Source organism: Biomphalaria glabrata, chromosome 10 (genome assembly GCF_947242115.1).
Source record: "Biomphalaria glabrata chromosome 10, xgBioGlab47.1, whole genome shotgun sequence".
Taxonomy (NCBI): Eukaryota; Metazoa; Mollusca; class Gastropoda; family Planorbidae; genus Biomphalaria; species Biomphalaria glabrata.
Window position 1 is genome coordinate 188,782 of NC_074720.1, and position 19,624 is coordinate 208,405.

The window sequence follows — 19,624 nt, forward strand, 5'->3', positions numbered from 1 at the left end:
AGCACCAAACTGCTGGTACACAATTAAACTACTAAAGGTTTATTACATCTTAACTTGAAATTACTTATTGATTTTTTGTGATTAATACTAAATAGAACTGGATGGCTGCCTGGTCGTGTGGTTTGCGTGCTGGACTGTCGTTCAGATTTATCGATGGTCCAGGGTTCAAACCCTGCCCGCTCCCATCCCCTGTCGTCCTGCGGGAGGTTAGGACTAGGAAGTAATTATCTTCAACTCTGAAGGAACATCCGAAACATGTAAAACATTTTACAACAAACAAAACAGAACTTGAATTACATTATAAAGAAAATCAAGTTTAAATGAAATGAATAACTGTAATCTATCCTGGGGGAAAGCCTAAATGTAATAAACTTAGTAATAATGAAAAAATTGTATTCCAAAGAAAATCTAACTCACTAAAAAAATGTACTTTCAAATAGGCATTCTGGAGTAAAGAACACTAATGACAAGGCGGCTTATCTTGCATCATTCTCATTGCATAACTAACCCTAATCATAAAACACACACACACATATCAATGATACCATAACACTCCTAAAAAGTTGTCATAGGAAAGGGTTCCATACTCCTAATGAGCTGTCTAAGAAATTAAAAAGAAGTTCAGAAATACTAATGAGTTCAAAAAGGAAATATGAACAAGCTGCAAACCACTAACAAATCCAGAACCTTTAATAAGGAGACATGACAAACTGCTTGTTAACTGTAGGCCACAAAAACAGATTTATAACCTTAATATCAACTTTCCTATAGATTACAAGGACTGAAAAGGGAACTTTTTTTTAGACTTCTATAAGATAAGCATAGGTGATAAGAATGTTTTACTAGATTTTTATGCGCTAAAAAGATTTGATCAGATTGTTTCACCAGACATCTATGAACTTTACAAAGTTTGATCAAAATGTTTCACTAGACTTTTATGCATATTACAAAGTTGGGTCACAATTTTTCACTACACTCATATGAATTAAACAAAGTTTTATCAGAATTTTTCACTAGACATTTATGCACTAAACAAAGTTTAATCATAATGTTTTACTAGACTATATTCAAAAATCATAGTTTGATTACAATGTTTCACTAGACATTTAAGATCCATTTAATTTAAAGTTTAGTAAAAATGTGTCATTAGACTCCTATGTGCTTTAGATAGTTTCATAGTTACCTGACTTTGGTTCGAAAAGTAAAGGCTGTTGGTCATTGTGCTGGTCATATGACACACTGCTTGTTAACAATAGTGTGCTCCCAGATTCTGAAGGCCTTTCAGGACTTGTCCCAAACAAAGAAACCACTTTTTCATTTTGTTTTTGGATTGTTGCTAAAGCATGATGGAAACTCTCTTCAGTAGGTGATGTTAGCTCTGCATGGTGCTGCTTCATATGTAGATCATTAGATGAACTGTGAATGCTGATAATATGCTGTGTAAATCATTAGATGAACTTGGTATAAAAATGTGATTGATCATTACATGTTTATTTATTATGCAATAGTAAATCAATAGCAGAACTAAGAACACTGATCTGTAAGCAGTCAGAAACTTTTTCTATATCAGCAGCATGTACATTCCTTTGATCTAAAAAAAAAAAAAGTTGATAAAATATTGCAAGCAAAAATTACATTTTAAAATGCAAAATTTAAAATATAAAAAGTGTAATGCATAAAATAATGTAATATAAATGATGGTATCCTTATCTTGAGTCCACTTCCTCATTAATGTTTAGTCAGCACTCACTAAAAGAGAAAACTAAGCTGTTTTGAGTACCATTTTATAAAGTTCTTCAGAAGGTATTGGTTGTAATTTGACAAGATGCTTTCAAAGGTTTCTAAACTTATTTAAGTTTCAGTACTCAGGCAACATTGTTCTGATGAAGGGCTGCACTGTATTGCTGTGAAACATCATTTACTAGACAAAAATGACAGTGCCTAACATTTGGCTTGGCAGTTTTTTTGGTACTGCTGCCAAGGTGGCTGATGACATTTCTCATCACAAACTATTAGGATGGTTCAACATTGATTTTTTTCCATTACATTGTCAAAGTTTAGTTAGGCTTTCCATTTTTTATCTTTTCTAGAAGTCAGAATCTTTTTATATTTCTATAAATATGGGTGAACAGACTTCAGACAGATCTTTTTGGAGACAGCTTGCCACTCAATGCACCAAACAGAGGGGGAGGATCTAAGTCTAAAAGTATGGTTATTGTTTATTTAGTTTTTTTTTGGCTGCTATACTTGCAAGCATGCCCCTTTATCAGTGGGTTGAAATCAATCACAATTGAATTTAATGTCCAGCTTTGTTTTAAAAACAAATTATTCCAATACAACTTTTGAGGAGTACACATAATAACTATTATTTCATAAGAAATATCTAGTCATTATTATTTGGTTGTTAATGCATAAATTTAAATAACATACCTGATGTTTCTGAAGAGGGATCACAAAATCAAATCCTGTAAACATATATATATATATTCTGCGGCATTTTACATCTGGAGAGACGATCTTTTACCTTTGCAACTTCTTGTGTGACTAAAGAGGCCAATCCTTGATACACTGCTGCGATCGCAGGTTGGGTATATATAATCACCAGGCGCCGTTGCATTTTTACCCTTCTTTCTGCTTCTGTTGTGTATGACATCTGCAATCCGTGACCCTTCCTTTATGCTCTCTCTCCATATATATATATATATCTGAAAAAATATTATAAACTATGATAATGAATAATGTTTAGTAGTCTAAATAAAGATCTTTTAAAACCATCTATTTTTAGAAATAAAAAGTAAAGTGTTAGCAGGTCAGGAGGCCCTGACTCCGGCTCCAAGTCAGGTCTGGGCCTTTCTGCTAACTAGAATTTATATCACAGTCTGTAGGCAGATGGTAGCACTACTGGGTGGGTTTGATCTGTACATCTCAGTCTGTGACCAAGGAGCTAGAGTTGCCTAAACAACCAGACAGCACAACTAAACTAATTAATCAAATGATGCACATGGGGATGCATTGGGCACACAATGGGAAGAACAGCAGACAACATTGCAAGACTAGACTGGAACCCAGAGAGGAAGAAACAAAACAAATAGAAATAATAGGAATACATAGGGAATTGGGGGGGGGGGGGAGAGTAATATTATTCTCAAATTAAAATGACAACAATAACATGATAAAGCGTAAATCTAGGTATACATTTTTTTATGTTATCAAAATTGAATTTAAATAGATTTAGGACTACATATGATGGAATTATTGTATAGATCTATGAAATTATATTTTAAATGTTTTGATGAAGATTTAAGGTGCTGACAACTTGAAACATTTTTCAATAAAGCTGAATTGAATGTTGAATTTAAATAGATCTAAGCCTAAATCTAGTGGACTAGTCTAGTGTAATGTTGTGTGTTATGAGACTTGTTGCATAGTATCTAGTATGTGCCGGAGGATACACGCAATAAATAACTTAGGTTTTTATAGAAAAGAATTTTATTTATAAATATTTATTATTTAATAGAAATATACGAGGTACAAGGAATGTGACTAGGTAGCCAAGGTCACTGAAGCTGACTGACAGGTTCAAGAAATGGATGAAACTGCGGAAGCGGGCTGGGAGGGAGTCAGGGGGTGGGGTGAAACTGCGGGAGCGGGCAGGGTGAGGGGTGGGGGCGTAGAGCTGGATGCGTGAACAACAGATTGACCAGAGAATGATGACTTCCAGGTGTGAATCTTACTGTAACAGGGGCCAGATGCGTTGCGGAATCAAACAGGTACTCTTGTCGCTGTAGGCCAATGAAGATATGCTTTGACGTGACTATCAGTGCTTGCTAACAGGGAAATGCTTATGCACAAAGTGATTGGGGCGAAAGACTTAGGCTAAAAGCTCACTATAATATAGCTCTTTCATCATAGCAAAAGCTTTTTTTATTAATCGATATTTTTTTTATTTAATTACCATCAGTAATCTAATTACCATTGATGTAACCTGATAGTTCTGTTGCTTACTTCAGTATGCTTAGTCTCTGTTTTGTCAAAGACAGACATTGTCCTGATTATAATACCAATATTACAGTTGGTCTTTTCGGAATAAAATGCGCTAAAAAATCAATTTTCTTCTAAATTAAGTCTCTATTGAAGAGTGCCTAATTTTCCGCCTTGTCAAAAAGTGCCCGATTTCCCGGTTCCTAAATTTCCGGGTGACTAAATTACTGGGAGCTTAAATTTCCAGACACCAGTCGATTGTGAGTCAAAAAGAATAAAATCATATTTTAGTATTACATCACATATGCTAATAGAAGAGCTGATTTTGTCACCCAGTCCATCTCCTTTAAACACAAACCCTTTTTCATTCATTGGACCAAGACAGACTCAACTCGGGTCACAGAGGTCGCTTCCCTCCCCTTGTCTCTGCTAAAGCAAAGAGGGACATCCAGGAGCCGCTAGCAGCCATCGTCTGGATGTGATGTCATCCTGGGCGTCTTAGATAACTTCTGTCCCCCCCCTTCCCTTTTTACTATTAAGACTTAGTTTTCTTTCCCCAATTTCTCTTCCCTCCCCTCCTCTTGACATTCTTTCATTTTCTCCCCCTATTACTCCCCTCCACTCTTGTGAACGGTGATTGGTGTGCGTGTGTGACGTATCGTATGAGTTTGACTTACATAACGCACCTGTGGTGTATTGCTCCAGTGGTAAAAATGGGACGCCTAGTAAGTCAGGTATGTCTTTGCTGGTTGTGAGGTATGAACAATATAGGTATTTGGCGCAGTAGAAAGAGAAAGTGGGCGCTGTTTTCTTGTTGAACTTCCAGACCGCCGAGCAGCAACATTAGAACAGAATTAGAAGAGTACACATTTTGTATTTATCACCAACTACCAGGATCCACTTGTCCAGGTACTACTTAATGTTGTAGTTATCTTCGACTTAACTCTTGCGTTTTGACACAAAAAGTCAGCTCTGCAAGAGTTTATAGTGCTTTGTTAACAGCGCTTAATAAATTGAATTATTATTTTATAGTTATTTGCAGGAGCTTGCAACCCTATCCTAACCCTAAGAGTACTTAAACCGTTAATATGAACATTATGCCTATATTTAGAGGCAAAATGTCGATTTCGCACATTAACGTAACCGATAGCTAATCAGTTAATGAGCAGATCAGCTAGCTTAAATATATAGCTCCTCCTTCGTAACTTAAGATGAGATTATTTCCCATTTTCTATGAATTTGAAGATGGCTATGGAGTCCAATTTTTTACTTTAAAAAAGCCGACCTCCTAGACGGCATTGGTAACTTGGGTTTGCTGCAGATATGCTTGCTTCTTTTCTCACTTTCCGTTTTTTTTTATTCTTAGATCTACGTTTTTTGTTGATTACCGAGCTCCTTGCCTTATATCATGAAACACGACACTCACGGCCTCAGGCAATGAGAAAGGATCGTTTCCCTCACACACCTTGAGAGAACTCTTAAGGGTATCTTTGTAATTTTTTGTTGACCCTCCCACGTTATTGCTGCTGTGGCATGGATACTGTTTATCTGTGACAACTCAAGGATTTCAACGTATGTTATGTGGTCAAGCCAATAAACCAAATGGATTATTCTCTAATGTTTGCTTATGCACCAACTTATGTCCAACCCAATTCAAAGATTAGCTAGGTAATGTGAACATTTACGGATTTTAAGCTTTAGCGGGCTTGCAATTGTCTCCTCTACCACCTTAAAATCATTTTCAAAACTAAAATGTACTAAAATGCTGGTACCGGTTAATCTACTTTTGTCTGGTCCCCTGTCTGGCTGTGATGTATTTGATATTAAACTGTTTTTTAGCCCTGAGTTGTCACATTCTTTTAATTGGTTGTGTCGTGTGGTGCAGTTTGCAGAGTGCCTGGGTAGTGAGAAACGTTACAATATATATATATATATATATATATATATATAATATATATATATATATATATATATATATATATATATATATATATATAAATATCTTTGCCAGTGCTACAAAGCCAAGCAGCGTAATGATTTATACGTAGATTACCAGTGTATAATAGAGATATTGAGAAACAAGGTAGACTTAGACCAAACCTAATTTAATGATCCAGATATAGTTCATTTTTTGTTTGTTTTCAAGACTTTGCAGCCATCTTCGTGTACATATAAGATTACATTGTGCAAAAGTTTGAATATTGAGTCTTTAGAAAAGGGAAATATGTTTATATTCATGCATAGTGAAAACGAGATTGAATGAATTCTTGTAAATACAATGCCATTGTGCTTTTTTTTAGTCAAATTATCAAATCTTTGGTCACGAAGTAACATTTTGTTTACACTACATATGATTATATTGTGATTCGTCTCCTTTAACCATGTTTGTTTGACTCATATAAAATAATTGATTTAATAGAGAAAACTTTTTCAAAGTGTTATTATAAAAATTAAAGTGAGTTTACTACTTAGAGTACTTAGTAGTTGGGCTTCTAAGATTGTAATTGGTTAACTTATAATCCTTTTTTAATTGCTCTTTTTATGGTCACTAATAGAAGTTATTGTAAACTGGTATGCTCCTCCTGACATCCTCCAAAACTTAGTCATCATTGAGACTAAAACATTACCATTCTACATCTAATCATTGACACTAACACATAACCATTCTCAGTCTAATCATTGACACTAACACAATACCATTTTCAATCTTATCATTGACACTAACACATTACCATTCTCAATGTAATAATTGACACTAAGTCATTACCATTCTTAATCTTATCATTGTCCCTAAGACATTATACTCTAAATCTAATCATTGACATAACATTCTCAATGTAATCATTGACACTAACACATTATCATTCTCAATGTAATCATTGACACTAAAACATTACCATTCCTAATCTAATCATTGACACTAAGACATTATCATTCTCAATGTAATCATTGACACTAAGTCATTAACATTCTTAATCTAATTATTGACACTAAGTCATTACCATTCTTAATCAAATCATTAACACTAAGTAATTACCATTCTCAATCTAATCATTGACGCTAAGGCATTACCATTCTCTATCTAATCATTGACACTAATAAATTACCATTCTTAATCTAATCATTGACATAACATTATTAATGTAATTGTTGACACTAAGACATTACCATTCTAAAGTCATCATTGACACTTAAACATTACCATTCTCAATCTCATCTTGACACTAAAACATTACCATTCTCAATCTAATCATTGACACTAACACATAACCATTTTCAATGTTATCATTGACACTAAGACATTACCATTCTCACTGTTATCATTGGCACTAAGACATTACTATTCTCAATGTAATCATTGAAACTAAGACATTACCATTCTCAATCTAATCATTGACGCTAAGGCATTACCATTCTCAATCTAATCATTGACACTAATTAATTACCATTCTTAATCTAATCATTGACATAACATTATTAATGTAATTGTTGACACTAAGACATTACCATTCTAAAGTCATCATTGACACTTAAACATTACCATTCTCAATCTCATCATTGACACTAAGTCATTATTATTTTCAATCTAATCATTGACAATAAGACATTACCAGTCTCAATGTAATCATTGACACTAACACATTACCATTCTCAAAGTCATCATTGACACTAAAACATTACCATTCTCAATCTAATCATTGACACTAACACATTACCATTTTCAATGTTATCATTGACACTAAGACATTACCATTCTCACTGTTATCATTGGCACTAAGACATTACTATTCTCAATTTAATCATTGACACTAAGAGATTGCCATTCTCAATCTAATCATTGACAATAAGACATTACCATTCCTAATGTAATCATTGACACTAACACATTACTATGCTCAAACTTATCATTGACACAAGCACATTACCATTCATAATCTTATCATTAAAACTAACTCATTATAATTCTCAATCTAATCGTTGACACTTAGACATTACCATTCTAAATCTAATTATTGACACTAAGACATTACCATTCTCAATCTAATCATTGACACTAAAACATTACCATTTTCAATCTAAACATTAACAATAACACATTACCATTTTCAATGTTTTCATTGACACTAAGTCGTTGCCATTCTCAATCTAATCATTGACACTAACACATTACCATTCTCCATCTAATCATTGACACTAACACATTACCATTCTCAATGTAATCATTGACACTAACACATTACCATTCTCAATCTAATCATTGACACTAAGTCATTACCATTCTTAATCTAATCAGTAACATAACATTCTCAATGTAATCATTGACACTAAGACATTACCATTCTTAATGTAATCATTGACACTAAGTCATTACCATTCTTAATCTAATCATTGACACTAACACATTACCATTCTCCGTCTAATCATTGACACTAACACATTACCATTCTCAATGTAATCATTGACACTAAAACATTACCATTCTTAATGTAATCATTGACACTAAGACATTATTATTCTCAATGTAATCATTAACACTAAAACATTACATTCCTTAATCTAATCTTTGACACTAACACATTACCATTCTCAATGTAATCATTGACACTAAAACATAACCATTTTCAATGTTATCATTGACACTAAGACATTACCATTCTCACTGTTATCATTGGCACTAAGACATTACTATTCTCAATGTAATCATTGAAACTAAGACATTACCATTCTCAATCTAATCATTGACGCTAAGGCATTACCATTCTCAATCTAATCATTGACACTAATTAATTACCATTCTTAATCTAATCATTGACATAACATTATTAATGTAATTGTTGACACTAAGACATTACCATTCTAAAGTCATCATTGACACTTAAACATTACCATTCTCAATCTCATCATTGACACTAAGTCATTATTATTTTCAATCTAATCATTGACAATAAGACATTACCAGTCTCAATGTAATCATTGACACTAACACATTACCATTCTCAAAGTCATCATTGACACTAAAACATTACCATTCTCAATCTAATCATTGACACTAACACATTACCATTTTCAATGTTATCATTGACACTAAGACATTACCATTCTCACTGTTATCATTGGCACTAAGACATTACTATTCTCAATTTAATCATTGACACTAAGAGATTGCCATTCTCAATCTAATCATTGACAATAAGACATTACCATTCCTAATGTAATCATTGACACTAACACATTACTATGCTCAAACTTATCATTGACACAAGCACATTACCATTCATAATCTTATCATTAAAACTAACTCATTATAATTCTCAATCTAATCGTTGACACTTAGACATTACCATTCTAAATCTAATTATTGACACTAAGACATTACCATTCTCAATCTAATCATTGACACTAAAACATTACCATTTTCAATCTAAACATTAACAATAACACATTACCATTTTCAATGTTTTCATTGACACTAAGTCGTTGCCATTCTCAATCTAATCATTGACACTAACACATTACCATTCTCCATCTAATCATTGACACTAACACATTACCATTCTCAATGTAATCATTGACACTAACACATTACCATTCTCAATCTAATCATTGACACTAAGTCATTACCATTCTTAATCTAATCAGTAACATAACATTCTCAATGTAATCATTGACACTAAGACATTACCATTCTTAATGTAATTATTGACACTAAAACATTACCATTCTCAATCTAATCATTGACACTAACACATTACCATTTTCAATGTTTTCATTGACACTAAGTCATTACCATTCTTAATCTAATCATTGACACTAACACATTACCATTCTCCATCTAATCATTGACACTAACACATTACCATTCTCAATGTAATCATTGACACTAAAACATTACCATTCTTAATGTAATCATTGACACTAAGACATTATTATTCTCAATGTAATCATTAACACTAAAACATTACATTCCTTAATCTAATCTTTGACACTAACACATTACCATTCTCAATGTAATCATTGACACTAAAACATTACCATTCTTAATGTAATCATTGACACTAAGACATTATTATTCTCAATGTAATCATTAACACTAAAACATTACATTCCTTAATCTAATCTTTGACACTAAGACATTACCATTCTCAATGTAATCATAGACAATAAGACATTACCATTCTCAATGTAATTATTGACACTAAGTTATTACCATTCTTAATCTAATCTTTGACATAACATTCTCAATGTAATCATTGACACTTAGACATTAACATTCTTAATGTAATCATTGACACTAAAACATTACCATTCTTAATCTAATCATTGACACTAAGACATTATCATTCTCAATGTAATCATTGACACTAAGTCATTAACATTCTTAATCTAATTATTGACACTAAGTCATTACCATTCTTAATCAAATCATGACACTAAGACATTACCATTCTCAATCTAATCATTGACGCTAAGGCATTACCATTCTCAATCTAATCATTGACAAAAATAAATTACCATTCTTAATCTAATCATTGACATAACATTATTAATGTAATTGTTGACACTAAGCTATTACCATTCTAAAGTCATCATTGACACTTAAATATTACCATTCTCAATGTCATCATTGACACTAAAACATTACCATTCTCAATCTAATCATTGACACTAAGTCATTATTATTTTCAATCTAATCATTTACAATAATACAATACCATTCTCAATGTAATCATTGACACTAAGTGATTACCATTCTAAATCTAATCATTGACACTAAGACATTTCCATTCTCAATCTAATCATTGACACTAAGACATTACCATTCTCAATGTAATCATTGACACTAACACATTACCATTCTCAATGTAATCATTGACACTAACACATTACCATTCTCAAAGTAATCATTGACATTGTATTCTTAATGTAATCATTGACAATAAGACATTACCATTCTCAATGTTTTCATTGACACTAAGTCATTACCATTCTCATTCTAATCATTGACACTAACTCATTACCATTCTCCGTCTAATCATTGACACAAAGACATTACAATTCTCAATCTAATCATTGACACTAAGACATTAAAATTCTTACTGTCATTATTGGCACTATGACATTACCATTCCCAATAAAAACATTGACTATAAGACATTACCATTCCAACTGTTATCATTGACACTAAGACATTACCATTCTTAATATAATCATTGATACTAAGACATTACCAGTGTCAGTGAAATAATTGACAATAAGAAATTACAATTCACAATCTAATCATTGACACTAAGACAATACTATTCTCAATCTAATGATTGACACAAACACATTACCATTCTCAATCTAATCATTGACACTAAGACATTTTCATTCTCAATCTAAACATTGACACTAAGACATTACCATTCTCAATGTAATCATTGACACTAACACATTACCATTTTCAAAGTCATCATTGACACTAAAACTTTACCATTCTTAATCTAATCATTGACACTAACACATTATAATTCTCTATCTAAACATTGACACTAAGACATTACCATTCTCTATCTAAACATTAACACTAAGACATTACCATTCTCAATCTAATCATTGACACTAAGACATGACCATTCTCAATGTAATCATTGACACTAACACATTACCATTTTCAAAGTCATCATTGACACTAAAACTTTACCATTATTAATCTAATCATTGACACTAACACATTATAATTCTCTATCTAAACATTGACACTAAGACATTACCATTCTCTATCTAAACATTAACACTAAGTCATTACCATTCTTAATCTAATCATTGACATTAAGTCATTACCATTCTTAATCTAATCATTGACATAACATTCTCAATGTAATCATTGACACTTAGACATTACCATTCTCAATGTAATCATTGACACCAAAACATTACCATTCTCAATCTAATTCTTGACACTAAAACATTACCATTGACAACCTCATCATTGACACTAAAACATTACCGTTCTAAATCTAATCATAGACACTAAGTCATTACCATTTTCAATCTTATCATTGAATTTAACACATTACCATTCTCAATATAATCATTGACACTAAATTATTACTATTCTCAATGTAATCATTGACACTAACACATTACCATTCTCAATGTAATCATTGATACTAACACATTACCATTCTCAAAGTAATCATTGACATAGCATTCTTAATGTAATCATTGACAATAAGACATTACCATTCTCAATGTAATCATTGACACTAAAACATTACCATTCTCAATCTAATCATTGACACTAACACATTATCATTTTCAATGTTTTCATTGACACTAAGTCATTACCATTCTCATTCTAATCATTGACACTAACACATTACTATTCTCCATCTAATCATTGACACTAACACATTACCATTCTCAATGTAACCATTGACACTAAAACATTACCATTCTCAATCTAATCATTGACACTAAGATATTATTATTTTCAATCTTATCATTTACAATAATACATTACCATTCTCAATGTAATCATTGATACTAACACATTACCATTCTCAAAGTAATCATTGACATAGCATTCTTAATGTAATCATTGACAATAAGACATTACCATTCTCAATGTAATCATTGACACTAAAACATTACCATTCTCAATCTAATCATTGACACTAATACATTACCATTCTTACTGTCATTATTGGCACTATGACATTACCATTCCCAATGTAAACATTGACTATAAGACATTGCCATTCTCACTGTTATCATTGACACTAAGACATTACCATTCTTAATATAATCATTGATACTAAGACATTACCAGTGTCAATGAAATAATTGACAATAAGAAATTACAATTCTCAATCTAATGATTGACACTAAGACAATACTATTCTCAATCTAATGATTGACACTAACACATTACCATTCTCAATCTAATCATTGACACTAAGACAATACTATTCTCAATCTAATGATTGACACAAACACATTACCATTCTCAATCTAATTATTGACACTAAAACATTACCATTCTCAATCTCATCATTGACACTAAAACATTACCGTTCTAAATCTAATCATAGACACTAAGTCATTACCATTTTCAATCTTATCATTGAATTTAACACATTACCATTCTCAATATAATCATTGACACTAAATTATTACTATTCTCAATGTAATCATTGACACTAACACATTACCATTCTCAATGTAATCATTAATACTAACACATTACCATTCTCAAAGTAATCATTGACATAGCATTCTTAATGTAATCATTGACAATAAGACATTACTATTCTCAATGTAATCATTGACACTAAAACATTACCATTCTCAATCTAATCATTGACACTAACACATTATCATTTTCAATGTTTTCATTGACACTAAGTCATTACCATTCTCATTTTAATCATTGACACTAACACATTACTATTCTCCATCTAGTCATTGACACTAACACATTACCATTCTCAATGTAACCATTGACACTAAAACATTACCATTCTAAATGTAATCATTGACACTAAGACATTATTATTCTCAATGTAATCATTAACACTAAAACATTACAATCCTTAATCTAATCTTTGACACTAAGACATTACCATTCTAAATGTAATCATAGACAATAAGATCTTACCATTCTCAATGTAATTATTGACACTAAGTCCTTACCATTCTTAATCTAATCATTGACATAACATTCTCAATGTAATCATTGACACTTAGACATTAACATTCTTAATCTAATCATTGACACTAAGTCATTACCATTTTTAATCAAATCATGACACTAAGACATTACCATTCTCAATCTAATCATTGACGCTAAGGCATTACCATTCTCAATCTAATCATTGACAATAATAAATTACCATTCTTAATCTAATCATTGATATAACATTATTAATGTAATTGTTGACACTAAGACATTACCATTCTAAAGTCATCATTGACACTTAAATATTACCATTCTCAATCTCATCATTGACACTAAAACATTACCATTCTCAATCTAATCATTGACACTAAGATATTATTATTTTCAATCTTATCATTTACAATAATACATTACCATTCTCAATGTAATCATTGATACTAACACATTACCATTCTCAAAGTAATCATTGACATAGCATTCTTAATGTAATCATTGACAATAAGACATTACCATTCTCAATGTAATCATTGACACTAAAACATTACCATTCTCAATCTAATCATTGACACTAATACATTACCATTCTTACTGTCATTATTGGCACTATGACATTACCATTCCCAATGTAAACATTGACTATAAGACATTACCATTCTCACTGTTATCATTGACACTAAGACATTACCATTCTTAATATAATCATTGATACTAAGACATTACCAGTGTCAATGAAATAATTGACAATAAGAAATTACAATTCTCAATCTAATGATTGACACTAAGACAATACTATTCTCAATCTAATGATTGACACAAACACATTACCATTCTCAATCTAATCATTGACACTAAGACATTTTCATTCTCAATCTAATCATTGACACTAAGACATTACCATTCTCAATGTAATCATTGACACTAACACATTACCATTTTCAAAGTCATCATTGACACTAAAACTTTAAAATTCATAATCTTTTCATTGACACTAACACATTATAATTCTCAATCTAATCATTGACACTAAGACATTACAATTCTCAATGTAATCATTGACACTAACACATTACCATTTTCAAAGTCATCATTGACACTAAAACTTTACCATTCTTAATCTAATCATTGACACTAACACATTACCATTCTCTATCTAATCATTGACACTAAGACATTACCATTCTCAATCTAATCATTGACACTAAGACATTACCATTCTCAATGTAATCTTTGACACTAACACATTACCATTTTCAAAGTCATCATTGACACTAAAACTTTACCATTCATAATCTTTTCATTGACACTAACACATTATAATTCTCAATGTAATCATTGACACTAAGACATTACCATTCTCAATGTAATCATTGACACTAACACATTACCATTTTCAAAGTCATCATTGACACTAAAACTTTACCATTCTTAATCTAATCATTGACACTAACACATTACCATTCTCTATCTAATCATTGACACTAAGACATTACCATTCTCAATCTAATCATTGACACTAAGACATTACCATTCTCAATGTAATCATTGACAATGAAACTTTACCATTCATAATCTTTTCATTGACACTAACACATTATAATTCTCAATCTAATCATTGACACTAAGACATTACCATTCTCAATCTAATCATTGACACTAACACATTACCATTCTCAGTCTAATCATTTACACTAACACAATACCATTCTCAATCTTATTATTGACACAAACACATTACCATTCATAATCTTTTCATTGACACTTACACATTAAAATTCTCAATCTAATCATTGACACTAAGACATTACCATTCTCAATGTAATCATTGACACTAACACTTTACCATTCTCAAAGTAATCATTGACATAGCATTCTTAATGTATTCATTAACAATAAGACATTACCATTCTCAATGTAATCATTGACACTAAAACATTACCATTCTCAATGTAATCATTGACACTTAGTCATTACCATTCTTAATCTAATCATTGACATTCTATTCTTAATGTAATCATTGTCACTTAGACATTACCATTGTCAATGTAATAATTGACACTAAGTCATTACCATTCTCAATCTAATTATTGACACTAAAACATTACCATTCTCAATCTCATCATTGACACTAAAACATTACCATTCTAAATCTAATCATAGACACTAAGTCATTACCATTTTCAATCTTATCATTGAATTTAACACAATACCATTCTCAATATAATCATTGACACTAAATTATTACTATTCTCAATGTAATCATTGACACTAAAACATTACCATTCTCAATCTAATCATTGACACTAAGACATTACCATTCTTACTGTCATTATTGGCACTATGACATTACCATTCCCAATGTAAACATTGACTATAAGACATTACCATTCTCACTGTTATCATTGACACTAAGACATTACCATTTTTAATATAATCATTGATACTAAGACATTACCAGTGTCAATGAAATAATTGACAATAAGAAATTACAATTCTCCATCTAATCATTGACACTAAGACAATACTATTCTCAATCTAATGATTGACACAAACACATTACCATTCTCAATCTAATCATTGACACTAAGACATTTTCATTCTCAATCTAATCATTGACACTAAGACATTACCATTCTCAATGTAATCATTGACACTAACACATTACCATTTTCAAAGTCATCATTGACACTAAAACATTACCATTCTTAATATAATCATTGATACTAAGACATTACCAGTGTCAATGAAATAATTAATAATAAGAAATTACAATTCTCAATCTAATCATTGACACTAAGACAATACTATTCTCAATCTAATGATTGACACAAACACATTACCATTCTCAATCTAATCATTGACACTAAGACATTTTCATTCTCAATCTAATCATTGACACTAAGACATTACCATTCTCAATGTAATCATTGACACTAACACATTACCATTTTCAAAGTCATCATTGACACTAAAACTTTACCATTCATAATCTTTTCATTGACACTAACACATTATAATTCTCAATCTAATCATTGACACTAAGACATTACCATTCTCAATGTAATCATTGACACTAACACATTACCATTTTTAAAGTAATCATTGACACTAAAACTTTACCATTCTTAATCTAATCATTGACACTAACACATTACCATTCTCTATCTAATCATTGACACTAAGACATTACCATTCTCAATCTAATCATTGACACTAAGACATTACCATTCTCAATCTAATCATTGACACTAACACATTACCATTTTCAAAGTCATCATTGACACTAAAACTTTTCAATTCATAATCTTTTCATTGACACTAACACATTATAATTCTCAATCTAATCATTGACACTAAGACATTACCATTCTCAATGTAATCATTGACACTAACACATTACCATTTTCAAAGTCATCATTGACACTAAAACTTTACCATTCTTAATCTAATCATTGACACTAACACATTACCATTCTCTATCTAATCATTGACACTAAGACATTACCATTCTCAATCTAATCATTGACACTAAGACATTACCATTCTCAATGTAATCATTGACACTAACACATTACCATTTTAAAAGTCATCATTGACACTAAAACTTTACCATTCATAATCTTTTCATTGACACTAACACATTATAATTCTCAATCTAATCATTGACACTAAGACATTACCATTCTCAATGTAATCATTGACACTAACACATTACCATTTTCAAAGTCATCATTGACACTAAAACTTTACCATTCTTAATATAATCATTGACACTAACACATTACCATTCTCTATCTAATCATTGACACTAAGACATTACCATTCTCAATCTAATCATTGACACTAAGACATTACCATTCTCAATGTAATCATTGACACTGAAACTTTACCATTTATAATCTTTTCATTGACACTAACACATTATAATTCTCAATCTAATCATTGACACTAAGACATTACCATTCTCAATCTAATCATTGACACTAACACATTACCATTCTCAGTCTAATCATTTACACTAACACAATACCATTCTCAATCTTATTATTGACACAAACACATTACCATTCATAATCTTTTCATTGACACTAACACATTAAAATTCTCAATCTAATCATTGACACTAAGACATTACCATTCTCAATGTAATCATTGACACTAACACTTTACCATTCTCAAAGTAATCATTGACATAGCATTCTTAATGTATTCATTGACAATAAGACATTACCATTCTCAATGTAATCATTGACACTAAAACATTACCATTCTCAATGTAATCATTGACACTTAGTCATTACCATTCTTAATCTAATCATTGACATACTATTCTTAATGTAATCATTGTCACTTAGACATTACCATTGTCAATGTAATAATTGACACTAAGTCATTACCATTCTCAATCTAATTATTGACACTAAAACATTACCATTCTCAATCTCATCATTGACACTAAAACATTACCATTCTAAATCTAATCATAGACACTAAGTCATTACCATTTTCAATCTTATCATTGAATTTAACACATTACCATTCTCAATATAATCATTGACACTAAATTATTACTATTCTCAATGTAATCATTGACACTAAAACATTACCATTCTTAATCTAATCATTGACACTAAGACATTACCATTCTTACTGTCATTATTGGCACTATGACATTACCATTCCCAATGTAAACATTGACTATAAGACATTACCATTCTCACTGTTATCATTGACACTAAGACATTACCATTTTTAATATAATCATTGATACTAAGACATTACCAGTGTCAATAAAATAATTGACAATAAGAAATTACAATTCTCCATCTAATCATTGACACTAAGACAATACTATTCTCAATCTAATGATTGACACAAACACATTACCATTCTCAATCTAATCATTGACACTAAGACATTTTCATTCTCAATCTAATCATTGACACTAAGACATTACCATTCTCAATGTAATCATTGACACTAACACATTACCATTTTCAAAGTCATCATTGACACTAAAACTTTACCATTCATAATCTTTTCATTGACACTAACACATTATAATTCTCAATCTAATCATTGACACTAAGACATTACCATTCTCAATGTAATCATTGACACTAACACATTACCATTTTCAAAGTCATCATTGACACTAAAACTTTACCATCCTTAATCTAATCATTGACACTAACACATTACCATTCTCTATCTAATCATTGACACTAAGACATTACCATTCTCAATCTAATCATTGACACTAAGACATTACCATTCTCAATGTAATCATTGACACTAACACATTACCATTTTTAAAGTAATCATTGACACTAAAACTTTACCATTCTTAATCTAATCATTGACACTAACACATTACCATTCTCTATCTAATCATTGACACTAAGACATTACCATTCTCAATCTAATCATTGACACTAAGACATTACCATTCTCAATGTAATCATTGACACTAACACATTACCATTTTCAAAGTCATCATTGACACTAAAACTTTTCAATTCATAATCTTTTCATTGACACTAACACATTATAATTCTCAATCTAATCATTGACACTAAGACATTACCATTCTCAATGTAATCATTGACACTAACACATTACCATTTTCAAAGTCATCATTGACACTAAAACTTTACCATTCTTAATCTAATCATTGACACTAACACATTACCATTCTCTATCTAATCATTGACACTAAGACATTACCATTCTCAATCTAATCATTGACACTAAGACATTACCATTCTCAATGTAATCATTGACACTAACACATTACCATTTTAAAAGTCATCATTGACACTAAAACTTTACCATTCATAATCTTTTCATTGACACTAACACATTATAATTCTCAATCTAATCATTGACACTAAGACATTACCATTCTCAATGTAATCATTGACACTAACACATTACCATTTTCAAAGTCATCATTGACACTAAAACTTTACCATTCTTAAT

The 19,624-nt window shown here is 30.8% G+C and overlaps 1 long non-coding RNA gene across 3 annotated transcripts in view; it reads right to left on the minus strand.

Annotated features, from left to right (window-relative positions):
• The window catches only part of LOC129928756 (uncharacterized), a 32,609-nt gene that overhangs the window by 4,809 nt on the left and 8,176 nt on the right, over positions 1-19,624 (minus strand). Inside the window, exons 1-3 of one of the 3 annotated variants that reach the window (XR_008780230.1) lie at positions 4,668-5,580; positions 2,431-2,705; positions 1,184-1,591 (exon numbers count right to left, since the gene is read on the minus strand). This is a non-coding gene — a long non-coding RNA (uncharacterized LOC129928756). The other 2 variants (XR_008780229.1, XR_008780228.1) reach the window with 2 other exon arrangements.